The sequence below is a fragment of the Dromaius novaehollandiae genome, chromosome 3, assembly GCF_036370855.1.
Source record: "Dromaius novaehollandiae isolate bDroNov1 chromosome 3, bDroNov1.hap1, whole genome shotgun sequence".
In the NCBI taxonomy this organism is placed as follows: Eukaryota; Metazoa; Chordata; class Aves; order Casuariiformes; family Dromaiidae; genus Dromaius; species Dromaius novaehollandiae.
The window spans coordinates 120,328,551-120,342,869 of NC_088100.1; the positions used below are offsets into that span (position 1 = coordinate 120,328,551).

General features: G+C 40.5%; 1 protein-coding gene across 1 annotated transcript in view; it reads right to left on the reverse strand.

Annotated features, from left to right (window-relative positions):
- Window positions 1-14,319, reverse strand: part of ISM1 (isthmin 1) — a 42,051-nt gene that overhangs the window by 20,239 nt on the left and 7,493 nt on the right. The window lies entirely within an intron of this gene.

Genomic DNA, 14,319 nt, shown 5'->3' on the forward strand with positions numbered 1-14,319 from the left:
TAGTGCTTTAACCTAACACTTATAAAACAGAATTTAGCTTCAAACTTTGCACAAGGATTAAATGGCTTCTCGGTTATGTCTGACTAACAATGAGGAGTAATTGTGCTGTTATTAAATTACTCCAGACAGGAACCAAAGAAAAATGTGGTACTTACCTACTTTTTTCAGAGGTATCATGCTCATAATCTTGCCTTTATTAAAAATAAAGTGAGATTTTATTAAAAAATAATAACATTCTCACATACAATTTCATACCTTCCCTGTTTGCTTGCCACTTCAGCAGCATCTTGATTCTCCACGTTAACGTACCACACAACTAGAGAGCAGGCCAAGGACTTTAGAGAGCTCCATTTAATTCTCTGATAAGACTCACTGTGTGATCTTGGCAGGTCATAGTCTGTCTGTGCCACAGTGGGGATAACAGCACTTCCCTTCCGCACTGTGATGTTTGTGGGGAGCTCAGCAACTACAATAATAAGGGCTATATAACAAATTTTTAATAGTGTCAGGCAGATGGAATATCACATGGAGCTAGTTAGAAAATTTTCACGGTGAAGTAATGACATCAGGCTGATTGGGCCCACTACCAAGCTGCTTGGGGCAGGGACTGTCATTAACTACAGACTGAATGGGCTGGGGTTGTTTAACCTACGGAAGAAAAACTGAGGAGCACATGGTAACTGTCCTATATGAAAGGCTGCTGCAAGGAGGAAAGGGATGGTCTACTCTGCGTACTTGAGTTGGACTGGACTGGAAGACTCCAGTGTAACATCAGGAACAAATTTCTAATGGTGACAGTGAAGTATGATATCAGGTTTTTGGGGAGGAAAGCGAAGTCTGTCTGCTTAGGAATGGGGTAACACCTTCCAGGAATGAGGCAGGTTACACAGTCTATTCCCTACCTGAAAGCGGCATTTGCTCTTGCAGTCCCTTTCACCCTAGGACAAGCCTACACCATGCCTTGCAGGGCCTCGGCGTCATACTACAACATATGCAAACAGAAACTCCTGATATGCCTGGCCATTTCAGTTATCTGCTCATAGTACAGAGAGTGAAAGAGCATTTGCTTTCAGTTACTATAAATGAACGGAGGCCCTAATTTTTACGTACATAGTTCTTGGTGTAGTATCTAAGCTGATCTGTAGCGTTATTAGAATTGTGTATTTCTGGTAAAAAGATAACAGAGGATGCCATCAATAAAAAGAGGGCTTGAGCTGCACGTGAAGAGAAGAATATGGGCTCGCTCTGTTAGTTCCTGCACTAGCTCAGGTAAAGGATCTTCCAGAACAAATCCAGCCAGGAAAAGCACGTCCTTACTGTAACGTCAGCCTTGTTTCTGAAGAAAACAGGGTTTGTGCTCCAAAGCTAACAGATGAAAACTTTGCTGGAGGATAGAAAATATTCTTCTCTTCTTATTTCTAAGTTACTTTGAACATTTATATTTCACACTATATATTTTTTAGGTGTACACAATTTGTATTCCTAATTGCTTTTGGGAAAGCAGGGTTGCTTGACTACCTTTAAAAGAGATATCACTTCATTCTGAATTACTGACTCAGTGTCTTTGAAGTTATGAAATTTCTTAATCAGACACATTGGTTTCTTACTCAAACGACGCATCTACTCTAAATGTTTTAATGTAAACTACTTTTTTCCTTCATGTAACAGGGTTATTCATAACTTTTAAACTTTCCATTAAGATGATTTTTTAAGGGGTTACTCGTGATTGCTGTCAGCTACAATTCTGCTGTTCCCCATGGGATCAGATATTTATAGAAGTTCCTAATATGAAAATAGCTTAGGATTTCTGAATATTCTAAGTGTGAACAATATATAAGGGTAGGAACACATTACTCACAGCTGTGAGACAGGGCAATGAAATAAACCCTATAGAGAGAAACTGCCATATTAAGACATCTGTTTGTATTACATAATAACTTATCTTGTCATATTCATCACTGAAAAAGGGAGAATAATAATTCAGCACCCCATTTCTGACCACCATTATTAATTTCTGGTATAGGCTCTGTGAGAAGGGGACAAACGGAGAGCACGGTAAAAATATATTAGAAGGGGTGACATGATGCTAAAATGTACCATCTCCTTCATGGCAAAAACTATACAGGGTGGAGCATGAGGGGTGCGTTGGGCTGTGCAAGAGCAAGAACCGACCCAGAGCATCGCTCTCCTGTCCCTGCCACTGACTGCTGTGTGACTTGACTAAGTCACCTCAGACTCGATTTAAAATCCCACATATCCATGTCTTTGCGTGCCACCTAAAAAACATGGAGCAAGAGTCATTCACAGGGGTTTGTAAGGATAAGTTTAAATGTTGGTAACCCAGGTGGGACTTGGACCATAGCAAGGTTTAAGGCACTATCTAAGAGACAACCTTACCTGCATGAAAAATTCACTACCTGCTACTGCAGCTTAACTTTGCAATAATCAAACAAGTATTTTACTCCCTCCCTTGCCTTCTTATTTTGTTTCTTCCTCTATCAGAAGACATTAGCTGCAGGGAAGTACACTGTTTCTCTTTCCCACAGAGAAGCTAAACCAAGGTGGGAACTTCTAGAAATACCAAACCAGGCAGAAAGAGAAGTTCTCTGCATTTTTAGCAGGTGAGGAATCCATCTTTCTCCTCTCGTCCTTATTTTAATCCCTTAATTTGAGTTCTGGAAAAACAATCAAGACAGAGAAGAAGCAAGGAACGACTGCAACTACAGAAAATATTTTGGAAGAGCTGCTCTTCCCCTGTACTTCATACTTCTTTACCCACCTCCCTTCATTCCTTCCCCACTTGCCCAACTAAGGCCACTTTTGCAAACACTGCTAATTATGGAGTTGAATGAATTTGGGAACAATGATGCAACATATATCCCTAACTGCTCCCAGACAGCAAGGGAATCTATTACCAAATCCCTGTTACAGCTACATTGCTTTTTTATTTCTTGTATACTCCTTTGAAATATCTTGTAAAATGATTTTGACAAGAGGTCTTGAATTGAAACCCCACAGTCTGTCAATGCACTTTCATGATGCACCTGTACAGCATCTTCAACCACCAGGAACAAGGAACATTTACTTATTAGGAAACTTCACAGACGCTATAAAAGATTATATTGCTATCAGAGACAAAATGAGGCCTGGAGCCTTCACAGAAAATCATTATAGCCATTAGGACTGGTTTCATTTCCCACCTGCCTAAACAGATTGTTTTGATTTTGAAGGTTGTCGTGTGTTTCCAGGTTAGCGCTAAATGATCACTTTAAAATTAACCAGGCTGGGGAGGCTGAGCAACGCACCAGGATACCACATCAGACTTTCACCTCTGCAGATTCAAGATCTGTAATGAACTTGGGTGATCTAATTCCTGTTTTTTATTTACTTTTTGTATATCATAAGTATAAGCAGCACAGGACCTAGCAGGAAGAGATATGAGGACAGTGTTGGATAAGCAGACAGTGAGGTTAACTGCTGAAAAGCATTATCAGAGGTATGTGGAGAAAAAATTATTTTATGATCAATGCAACATACAGTCCAGGCAGTCAGAAGACCCATGTTCTGTTCCTTGCTTCGTTGTGACTCATACGTTATATAACAGGCAGGTCACTTACGCTCATATTTAAATTTGGGATGCTTTACTTTCTGTGTGATGAACTGAAAGCCAGCAAAGGTAGTGAGCCTCACATCTCCAAGCTAACTCCAGTGAGTCACGGGTGTTTTGTATCTATGAAAGTCAGACCAGAGGTGTTTCATGTCAATGACTCAGATACGAAGAAACTTTCTCCTTTTTTTTTTTTAATGTGCTTGTCCTTCACAATCATACAAATCAATGGAGCAGAAGGCCTTACTTATCTTTGGAAAGCTATACAAAGTAATTGATGCAATAATTAATAGCACATTTTTGATAAATACTGTTAATAAAACTTTTTAAATGGTCTACACTGGCTTGTGTGTACACAGATGTTCTCATTAAGGATCTCCAAAATAGTATAGCACCTGATTTAAACATTGTCTATATAGAAGGTGAATCACTGATAACAGTAGCTAAAAAGAAAAAGGAGTGCCTTTAGTAGGGTGAATTTTATGGTACTTCTCTATTTACTCTACCAGTGGTAAAATGATACTGTATCCATTTTTTTCTAACTTGCAGTATTTCTGCATGTTTGACTATACAAAAACTGAAACCCAGTCATCCCACAGAGCACTGCTAAGGGACATGTTAACCTCAGGGACTGCACGGTGCTCCAAGTGATTTTGTTTCTATGAAGAATCAGATGGAGTTGCAAATGCTGTTGTAATTAGGACAACAGAAAGGCAGCATAACAGGTAGTGATGTGCTGAGACACCCAAGTATTTACTTGGCCTATCACAGCTGTTTTTCAGGCATATGTTGAAGTAGCTCTCAAGGTCTGCACACAGCAGAGGCAGAATTGCAAAGCACTGGGGCAGATTTATCTCAGAATAACAGCTTTTGAACTTTTTTTGCACTAAAAATTTCTAGCCCTTATAGTTACAGAGAAAATCTTGAGAACTGAACATGTAGTCAAGACTTATGTTATGCCCGCAAAGATCCTAGGACAGCAGTATTCAGGCCCCCTTCACGGCTAAGGTCCAGACCACCATTTCAAGGCACATGGCCAACACTAGGACAAGACCCTCCGCAGTGGAGGAAAAGGCTGTTGCCTTGCTAAGCCATCTGAGCTGATATTTCCTGAAAGCCGGAGCAGCCCTGCTGCCAGTCCTGCCTTACTGAGGCTGAAGACACAGACGTCTAGTTTTGAACCATCCTTTGTTCAGCCTCTAGCTGGAAGCTTCCCTCATCAAGCTCCCTGTCTCTTCTGCAGCATTAGTAAATGCTGGGTCCAGATCTGAACTGCTTTTGTAGACTGTATTTTTTCCTCAGAGCTCAAAGAGAAGACCAACGACATCATATTCAAATCTGGCAACTTTTTGCCACATGTTCTGGATACACATTTCACAGCACAGCTATTTTTAATACTCTGCTGTTTGCTTATATTTCATGCTTTCCTTCAGTTAGAAAATACAAACCGTTTGGTTTAGCTTTGAGGTGAACCACCAATTTATATAACACTTTGATAATAAAATAGACTTGGTGATGGCCAGAGCTCAGTGTCTGCAGGAAAAAAAAAAAAGGCCCTATGGCAAATTTTCTAATACAGTACACACTGGTGCTTTGTTCTTTAGCAGATACTTGGCCATCCATGAGATGGCCAAGCGCACAGAATTAAAGTTGTGTATGGCTCTGACAGATGACCAATGCCAAGTTTTGCTCGCACTTAACAGACACTTCCAGTTGCCCAAGCTGTTCATAAAAACTTAGTTGTTCTTCATGACTGAAGATCTTCCCTCTAATCACTGCCTGGCAGGAGCTCGCCATACAAGACTCACTGATTTAACAACTGAACAGGCAAATACACAACTGAAAAGTAAGCCAACTATTTCCATCCTATTACTTGTGGTGCCAAAATGCAAATTCGTTGGAAGTACTGATGCTTTTAGGTTTTCTTAAATACCTGTGTAAAACCAGCTCTTCACAAACCTTGAGTGTGCTACCTTCTTTATGTGGGTTTTATGAGTGCCACTACCATCAAATTATAATTCATACTGGGGAAAGAAAGAATCAGATCCCATTGCTCCATCCTGAGCTATTCAGGTACCAAATTCAGTATGCACTGAAGTGAGTATGAACCTTTCCCATCTCCTCAGAGTTTCAGAGAACAAACTCTGTACTGCTGCACAGGCAAGTGGTTCAAGTTCTTGCAATGTCTGTTCCGTAATGTAGGTCTAAGCAGAATCCATTTATACCAAGGCTAAATTTGATTGAAAGAGTCCAATCTCACTCGTCATTTGAAATCTGTATCATAATTTACACACAGAGTTTCAACACAATGCAAAAGTCCGCCTTAGCCTGTAATCAAAACCACAAGAGCAAAAAAAAATCTAGTATTAATACTTTTTATACACAACTTTTTGGTCAGGCCAGCTTTGCAGGCCAGCACACACAAAGTCAGTGCAAATGAAAAAGAACAAGCATATATCTGAAATTATTTTCATGGGTCTTAAACTAGGTCCTCTTGCAAGTTTATTCCACTAAATCACTACAGCTAAGATTTCACTAGGTGAACCAACTTTAATAAATGAAGTTTTCATCTCTCCCTAGCCAAAAGAGTAACCTTACTTGAAACCTTTTCAATTTTCAAAGTTGCCTTCAACTGTTCGTTTCCAAGAAACAGCTATTCCCAGCCTCTGTGTCTCCCTCTCATATGCCACTGAATATCCACCCTGTGCTTTCAAAAGTGTCTATGACTCTGGCTGTGTTAGCTGGCACATGTTTTTAGAGACTAGAAAGTGTTTAGTCCCTGTGGACCAAAAGTTACATGATGACTTCATCACATAAGCAAAAGCTAATAACGGGAAAGCAAGAAAGCAGACAAGTGTTATATTCCAAAAACATGATGTTTCCTGTGCTTCTGGCAATACTACTTCTGTGCCTGAAAAAAAAAAGGCAAATCACTAGAGTCTTGATGCTCAAAACACACACACTGTTGAAGTACTGCGAGATAGTTTACTCGACCCTCTGTTAGCTGCCTTCCCCAACAAAACTAGTTTTATTTTGATGGAGTTACAGGGTAAAAGGGTGAAGGTGGAGGAAAGGCAGTGTTTGTTTACATTCAATATCTATGCGCCACATCAAATACATGCCTCACAACATGCACTAGAAGGGGTTGTTTCTACACGCGAGAGTTTACATAAAACAGCAGCAGAGATCTGAATGGCTGTCTCAGGATCACCCACCGCTCTGCTCCTGCAGCAAAGTATTCTTTCAAGCCCGAAAGTACAGATCTAGGCTCTCCATTTAGAAAACTTGGGATACTGATACATGAGCAGCGGGAAGTCATTAGCATAAATGGCATCTGTATACTCGAGGCAGTAACTATCTTAATTCTGTATTGAGGCAGCATCAGAGGACACTGTGCCCTCTCTCTACATCTCCGTGAACTACCTGTGTGACAGGACAAGAGAAAGGAACCGGAGGAAGCAGACACACCAGAGAAACGCCTCCCTCCAGTGATACTACAGGGAAGAAGAGCAAGGAAGCAGATACACGGTACACCATGACAGGACAGTGTGACGACCCTTCTCTGTTTAAGAGGGGAGGGAGAAAGGATTTGCCCTGGAGAGAAATTTGGGCTTTTTATGTTATAAATTCTATGGACGTATATGTAAGTTTTCTTAGTGCAGTAAGAGAGGGGGGGGGGCTATTTCCTAGAGCTGATTAAAGAAGCATGACTTGATTTTCAATTTCAGACGACTCGGGGGGCATTCCAATAGACTGCAGACAGGAAATGAATACCATACATGCACGGAGCCAGGCAGATGCTTTTGAATCTGACACTTAACGTGAAAAGAAAAATATCTTCATTTCTGTCTCCCCTCCGCCCCATGATCACTAGATAGTTCTAAGTTATTTTTAGGATAAATGGTTTTATTTTTCAGACTTGTTATAACCTTACCATGTGCCTGAAGCCACCCAGACGCCACTGACAATAAGCTGTATGGAACAATTATATAGGTATATATAAATATAAAATTCATCTTTAGATTAGCCCAGCAGCCAGATGCAGCAGCAAGGTAGAAACGGAAAGATAAGCAGCTCAAGTCTGAGATATTCTAACCTTCTCTGTTAGAGGAACTGTCTGAAAGACAGCTCTGTGACCCTGGATGATATGCAAGGCTGCATGGAGGGAGAATTGCTTCTGTATAAAGAGAGAGCCCAAAGAGTACGGTGCACACACTGCAGAGCAGGTTGGAAGAGTGTGTCCTGGTAGGCTGCGGCACAGAACTTGCTTCCAGCTACCTAACTGCACTAAAGAGATAAATATACATCTTCTCTCCTCATATGGCTCTTACAAGTAAACTGCAATAGTTGTCATGGGAGTATTATGGAGTTTATAACCTCATTGCAATATAATTGTAGCTCTTTTTACCAATGGCAGCAGTGAGTATTGGGGAATTGGCATATACATTTGTGTTCCCCTACTTATTGCCATGTGTGCACAAATGCACAACTTCAGCTGCAAATTCCTCTTCTATTTTATTGTGGGAAGATTTAAGAAGGAAAAAGGAAAAAAAAAACCCAGAGAGGTAATATTAAATTGTTTCTTATTCTAACGTTATGCAAATAATTACCTCATTTTATTTTGATGTTAAGACTGCCATAGCTATGTTCCTAACAACATGAGAAAACGATCCTCTCAGGGGAAGGGTAGGAGAATAAAGAGGGATGGGTAAGTGAGAAAGGCAGGTCTGATTTATATTACTCAAAAAGCCATGAATATCAGATCAAAGGAGAGCAAGAATCAAGTTCACTGCCAATGAAGGTTTTCAGCAGCTTTTTCAGAGCTATTGATCCCTCAAGGGCAAACTTTTAAACACTAGGTGATGCCTCTAACTAGCCAGAACTCCCACCTGATACCTGCTAAGCTTCACGCAGTTTGCTTTCATCAGCTGGCATACTGGGGAAAGCAGAGACAGCTAAGACACTGCTGTATCTGGACCTGATGAAGGAGACATTTAGCAGAATGCAGCAATAGCACGCATATATTTTCTGCACCAGATGTTGCCTTTTTAATGGTCATTATGGTAGATGTTGAATAAAAGAACAGATTTCCCACAGAAAAGCTATGAGTCTGGTGTCCGCCAGGACCTTGGGAATGCTTTGTCTGAGGACAGAGCGCGAGTGCTCAGGTAAGAGCCCAGATGCCCTGGGCAGAATTTGTGCACTCAGCTCTGACTGGAGCCACCAGAGACTGGCTGACAAATACAAACTCACCTGGTATTTGTCATGGGATGAAGGTGGAATAAGGCATCTAAAGAGCTACAGCAGTTCAGCTGGCAAGTGGTGACTTGTTCATGTGTTTGGACTCTCAGGTCTAACCTGAACATCCAGAAGGCACAGGATCCAACCCTAAATCAAGTCCTAAACTGTCAAATGCATTACAGATTGGCATCTTTTTCTCCCCCTCTCCTTTGTTGGGTCAGGTGTCTTTGGAGTGAGGTGGGAAAGCTTCCAGGTGTTCTGTCCTGTCGAGACACTTCAGGATCAAGCCTTAAGCAACAGCCACTGGAATTGGGTGCAGTAAAGCAATTTCACCCTGTGCATCCCCAGATGGTCTCCTAAGAGCTGCCTTCGGGCTTCTAATAGGGATCCACCTGCACGGGGCTCACTGCTGCTGTCACCATTGCTGTCACCGGGAAGGCTCCATTTGCTCTGCCTTCCACATCCGCTACGTTATGCACACAGCTATGCAGTGCACTGGAGATTACTTGGCTCTTTCCAAGCTCTGTACACAACTCAAATTCCCACCAGGTACTACCTGGTAACACGCGCATATTTTTGAAATGATTGACCGTCTTCCTTCTGTGTGTTTTGATCCAGAGCAAGAGCTAGAATTGCTGCCATTTAAATGCATATCAAAAGCTTCGGGACTCTACTGGGGTAAATAGTTCATTAGAAACCTTTGGAGCTACTGTTTCAGTATGAAGCCTTCAGTATGAAGTCTTCAGTCTGAAGATACAGGCAGTGTGGCTACCCTAGATACCCATTTGAAATATATTTTCACAAATGTTAGATGTATACCTATCAACCCCTCTATCCTTTTTCAATAAAAGCTTGGACTCTAAAGCACAAGTGAGGAATAAATACGCTAGCAGCCAGCTGCAGCAAGCCTTTCATAAATAACACTGCAATCAATCGTTGTAAAGGAAAATGATATTCTAGGAGCTCTGTCCTGACAAACATCTGTTTTCCTATCATAGGAAGGCATAAGAAGAAAGAAAAAGTTAAATACTGAAAGTCTAAACAAACTCTGAATTAAGAAGAGCTGGTAGAAGTAATGATGGATGCATTGTAAACCACCTGCAAATGTTAAGATTGCTACTCTCTTCTGCAGACCATTGAGTCTATACTACAAACCTTCAATAGACATGGACTGTGCTCTATAAAAATCATGATGAATGCAGACTTGTTTTTATATTATGGAGGTCCTAATCCTCCTCCTCCTCTGCCTTTGCTCTATTGTTACAACATCAAAGACCAACTGCTGGCTGAGATACAGTCAATATGAAAAGGGCGACCAGCAAATTTACTGCTTGACTTCATTCGCTTTAAATGGAATAGGCACCATGGCCCTTTTTCAAAGTCCAATCACAGACATATATCTTTTTTATTGGACATCATGTACAATAAAGTGAAGCTGTAACTTGGAAAAAAAAATAGAACACCTTAAAAATCCCATGAGGTGAACATTCCTTTATAAAAATATCACTGTGGTTACGTGTTTTGAAAAACTTGGTGCATTCTGCAGTGCCAAAGGCATGGACTGCTGAGGTTATAGTTTAGCTAAGATGCATACCCATGCCTAATATCTGGTTGGTTTCAAGAAAACTAATAAAAAGTGATATATTTAAGACTGAGTGCCAGTGTCATTCAAATAAACTGAAATGGCAGCATTCATGTCACAGGAATCATTAACTGCTTTGTTATAGCTTGCTCTGTGCAGTGAACCTTTACAGGCTTCTTCAGTCCAGTGAATCTTAAAATCAGCTGCATGAAATGCCAATATCTACTCTGCATCTTCAACAACTCCATTCTGATTACTGAGTTAATCTCAAGAGACACTTTCAGATGAGAGTTATTCTGAAGATCCAACTAAAGATAGGGATAGTTTTATTGCTGTGGTGTTGCTAAATAGTTTCTCGCTATGAAATTAAAAGGTGTAAAAGCAACTCAAATACAACCTAGAAGATGACTATGTTGTGGTGTTACAGAATCCAGGCTAGTTAACGCTGTTTTTTTTTTTAATTTTTAATAAGTTTTGTTTCGATGTAATGGGGTTTTTGTTTTAAACTACTTAAACTATTAATACATTTTATTTCTTTGGGTAACTTGTACAAACAGACATTAGTATGTATCTGATTACTAGCACTACATCTAGATCAAGTTCATACTGATTTTAAAATCCCGCACTGATATATAAGTGGCAGATAAAACTAAGCAAATTTATGCTTTGTTAAACCTGTATTAATCTGAGGCAACTGTTTTCAGTGCAGTAATTTTGGTTTCCTCATGGCAAAATTTGCTGTTGACAGGACACTTCTGAGGTCAGAAAGATAATAAAGCTATACCACTACTTTTTGAAGCATAGCATAGAAATAGCTGGGTAATCACGATGCCCCCTTCACTGCTCTTTCTGCTACAGGATGCTCCATTGTCAAGCATCTCCTCTTTCCATCACAGCCAAAACCACAGACCTTCTGGTGCAAGGATCTCAGACGTCCTACTCAGACTTCCTGGGCATATACAAGAAAAGGTGTTTCAATGACAGTGTTCAGTCATTCAATACTTGAAGGGTTGTCCCTTGAAAAGAGGAATGCAAAGGCAAGAGGCCTGAAGAAAGCTTTCTGGAAGTTGAATTTGGCCCATGGACAATGCTAACTCAGTAACTGTGAGTTAGAAACGGGGAAGTGCATTTTTTCAGAGCAGTACTGTGAACAGTGGTGGAAAAAGATGGGACAAATTCTTTGAGTTATTTATACAGATACTTATACTGTACTCAGAACCGTATTGTCATAAGTACTGATATCAATGGACATGCAGGCAAAGAGGAAAATTAAAAGATTTTTAATCTTTCCTAGGAAGAAAAGCTACTGTGGAACAAAACAATCCAAGATCTTTCAGTGACAGTATGAAGCTAATGAAACACTGGATGGAAGCACGTTCATGCAATCAGAAAAAAGCCACACCTGAAAGGCCAGGTTTTCTTCATGGATGGAGGTCCAGATTATGCGTGTTATGCACATATAAATTCTGTAGAAAAACTAAGCTGTGAAAGATTTAACTCCAAGAGGCGCTTTGGCTACATCTGCAGCCGACACAAGTAATTGACTCTTCTTGCTGCATGAAAGTCAATGGAGCAAGGTCAATTTAAACACACTGAGAATGCAGATCTAGCGTGTAGGCATACAAGCCAAGGCATGTGTGAACTGCCCCTGCCTTTCAACGTGGACGGACTTGATGGAGCAGTGAGAGAAAGATCTCCTCTCTGGTTTTCCTCTGTCATCTTTATAAGAAACTCTGTAAGATTAAATGGACCCAAATGGCCATTATGCTTCAAGATCTTAGGAGTGAACAACTCCAAACCTCTTTTCATCCTGCTGACTGCTAAAACCAAGAGAAGAATACCAAAATATGACCACAGCTATGATTTCTCCAAGCACAGAGAAACAAGGCCAAAAGGAAAAAGGAACTGCTTACTAGTACAGCCCACACTGACTCTTCTGACCAAGTATCATACTGCCACATAACTGACCACTGTGGCAAGGCATCGCCATAATACGTTTTACTTTGTTTTCTTTCTTTTTCTGGTATTTTGAATCTAAAGTATGTGGAAATACCAATACTGGAAACATTCTGCTCCTACTGATGGATACACGACTGATCAATGAGCTCACAACTCTATTTCCTGGAAATGTTATTCATTTATATTCTTTGGACTCTGATTTCAGCCTGGCATTTTCTGTGTTCAAAACTTTCAAAATCAGTATCCTTGAGACACATCAGTGCTGAAGTGCAACAGTACTCACTGCACCATTGAATACTTCCTTTTGCATCTCACTAAAGCACTTTATATTCTTCTGCTCTAAGTTACCACTTTATTACTCTTTGTGTGACAGCACTTATAGACTCCATTCAAGCCTGGAGACCTACTATGCTGTGCACTGTACACAAGGAACAGCAACAACAGAAAAAGGACTCTCAATCTCAAAGAGTTTTGTCTGGGATTTTAAAAAAATCAAATCAAAACCAAACTTCATGAGCGACCTAGCTCTGCTGCCACTGAAAGTAATGCTTTAAAAAAGTCAATTTTTGAGGAGAATAAAATTCAGTCAACTCAAATAGCTTTTGAGTAGTGTACCATTAAATAAAGCAGATAACAATATATAGATTTAACAAAAAGGCCAAACAAGCACTAGACAACACCATGAACAGAACAAATGAGATACCACTGGGCATTAGTTCACCAGAAACACAGTGGTACAACTCACAAAAGATCTTAGAGCAACCAGCTCTAACAATTAAACCTGAAGCTGCCAAATGCTCGTCTATCACTGTTCTTCCAGGATATAAGCAAAAAGAAAGAATAGCTTGACTCATTTTTTCAGTTTATATTTGTGTAACAAAGCAGCCAGATTGTCTGCATATATATTTGAGGTATGGGTGCATTTTAGGATTTTTTTTTAATGATGATTCAGAAGGATGTAAATGTAAAAGTCTGGTAAAATAATTTCCTACCATTACTTGCATTCTGTGCACTTTTACATAATGAAGAATAAATGAAAAATTGTCAGGCATGAATACCCACAAAACTGCACATTTTAAAAAATGAATTGATGTTCAAACCATTCTTTCCTCCCCACTGGAATACATACTGGTAACTGAGTTTTCAGAAATTGTATCTATTTCTGTTACATGCCATTTCAGAAAGCTGCTTAAACATGAGAAGTATATTTATGTATTAAGCAGGCAGGCAAAGACAGCATTGTCTGTGTCATTATCAACATTACTGTTTTGTGCATGGTGTGTGCATAAGCATCTGCTATCTCCCTGGAACTGGGCATCTCCAGCAGCATCCTGTCAAGAAGTGTGTCCTCTCCACCAAGAATATCCAGCTCTCCTAGAGGATGTAATGATTTTTAAGTCATTTGCTCCTTGCAAAGAGGATCCAGGATCATGACCCCTAGTGAGGAGGATTTTCCAAGAGGAATAAAATCTAGTAACTATTTGAAGAGAAAGCTATGGCTACTGTGCTAAAGCTGTTTTGCAGGGGAGATGGAAGTGCGTCAGGGCCAGTGACAGACACCTTTTCCTTACAGAACTGCAAGGGTTTCCTACAGGCAGTCTCTGCTCTGCTCAGTGCAAGAGAAGGACCCATGCCTGGATCTGCCCCAGGTCACTGCTCTTCCCAGTGAAGAGGCAGCTTGCAATGCAAGACCTGTGCTGCAGTGTGTCTGCTCCACTCAGTGAACAAGAAGGACACACAGCACAGCCTGAGCCAGGCAGTCTTTTTACCGCTGAATGAGAACAGTCTACAGCAGGATCTCTATCAGAAAGAGCTGCTGTCCCATTCAGAGGATGAAATGAGGGCTGGGAAGTGTCTACAACATGCAGTATACTGCACTCTGCTCTGTGTAGAGCTTTCAGATGCTGCGACGCAACACGGTGGGAATTTT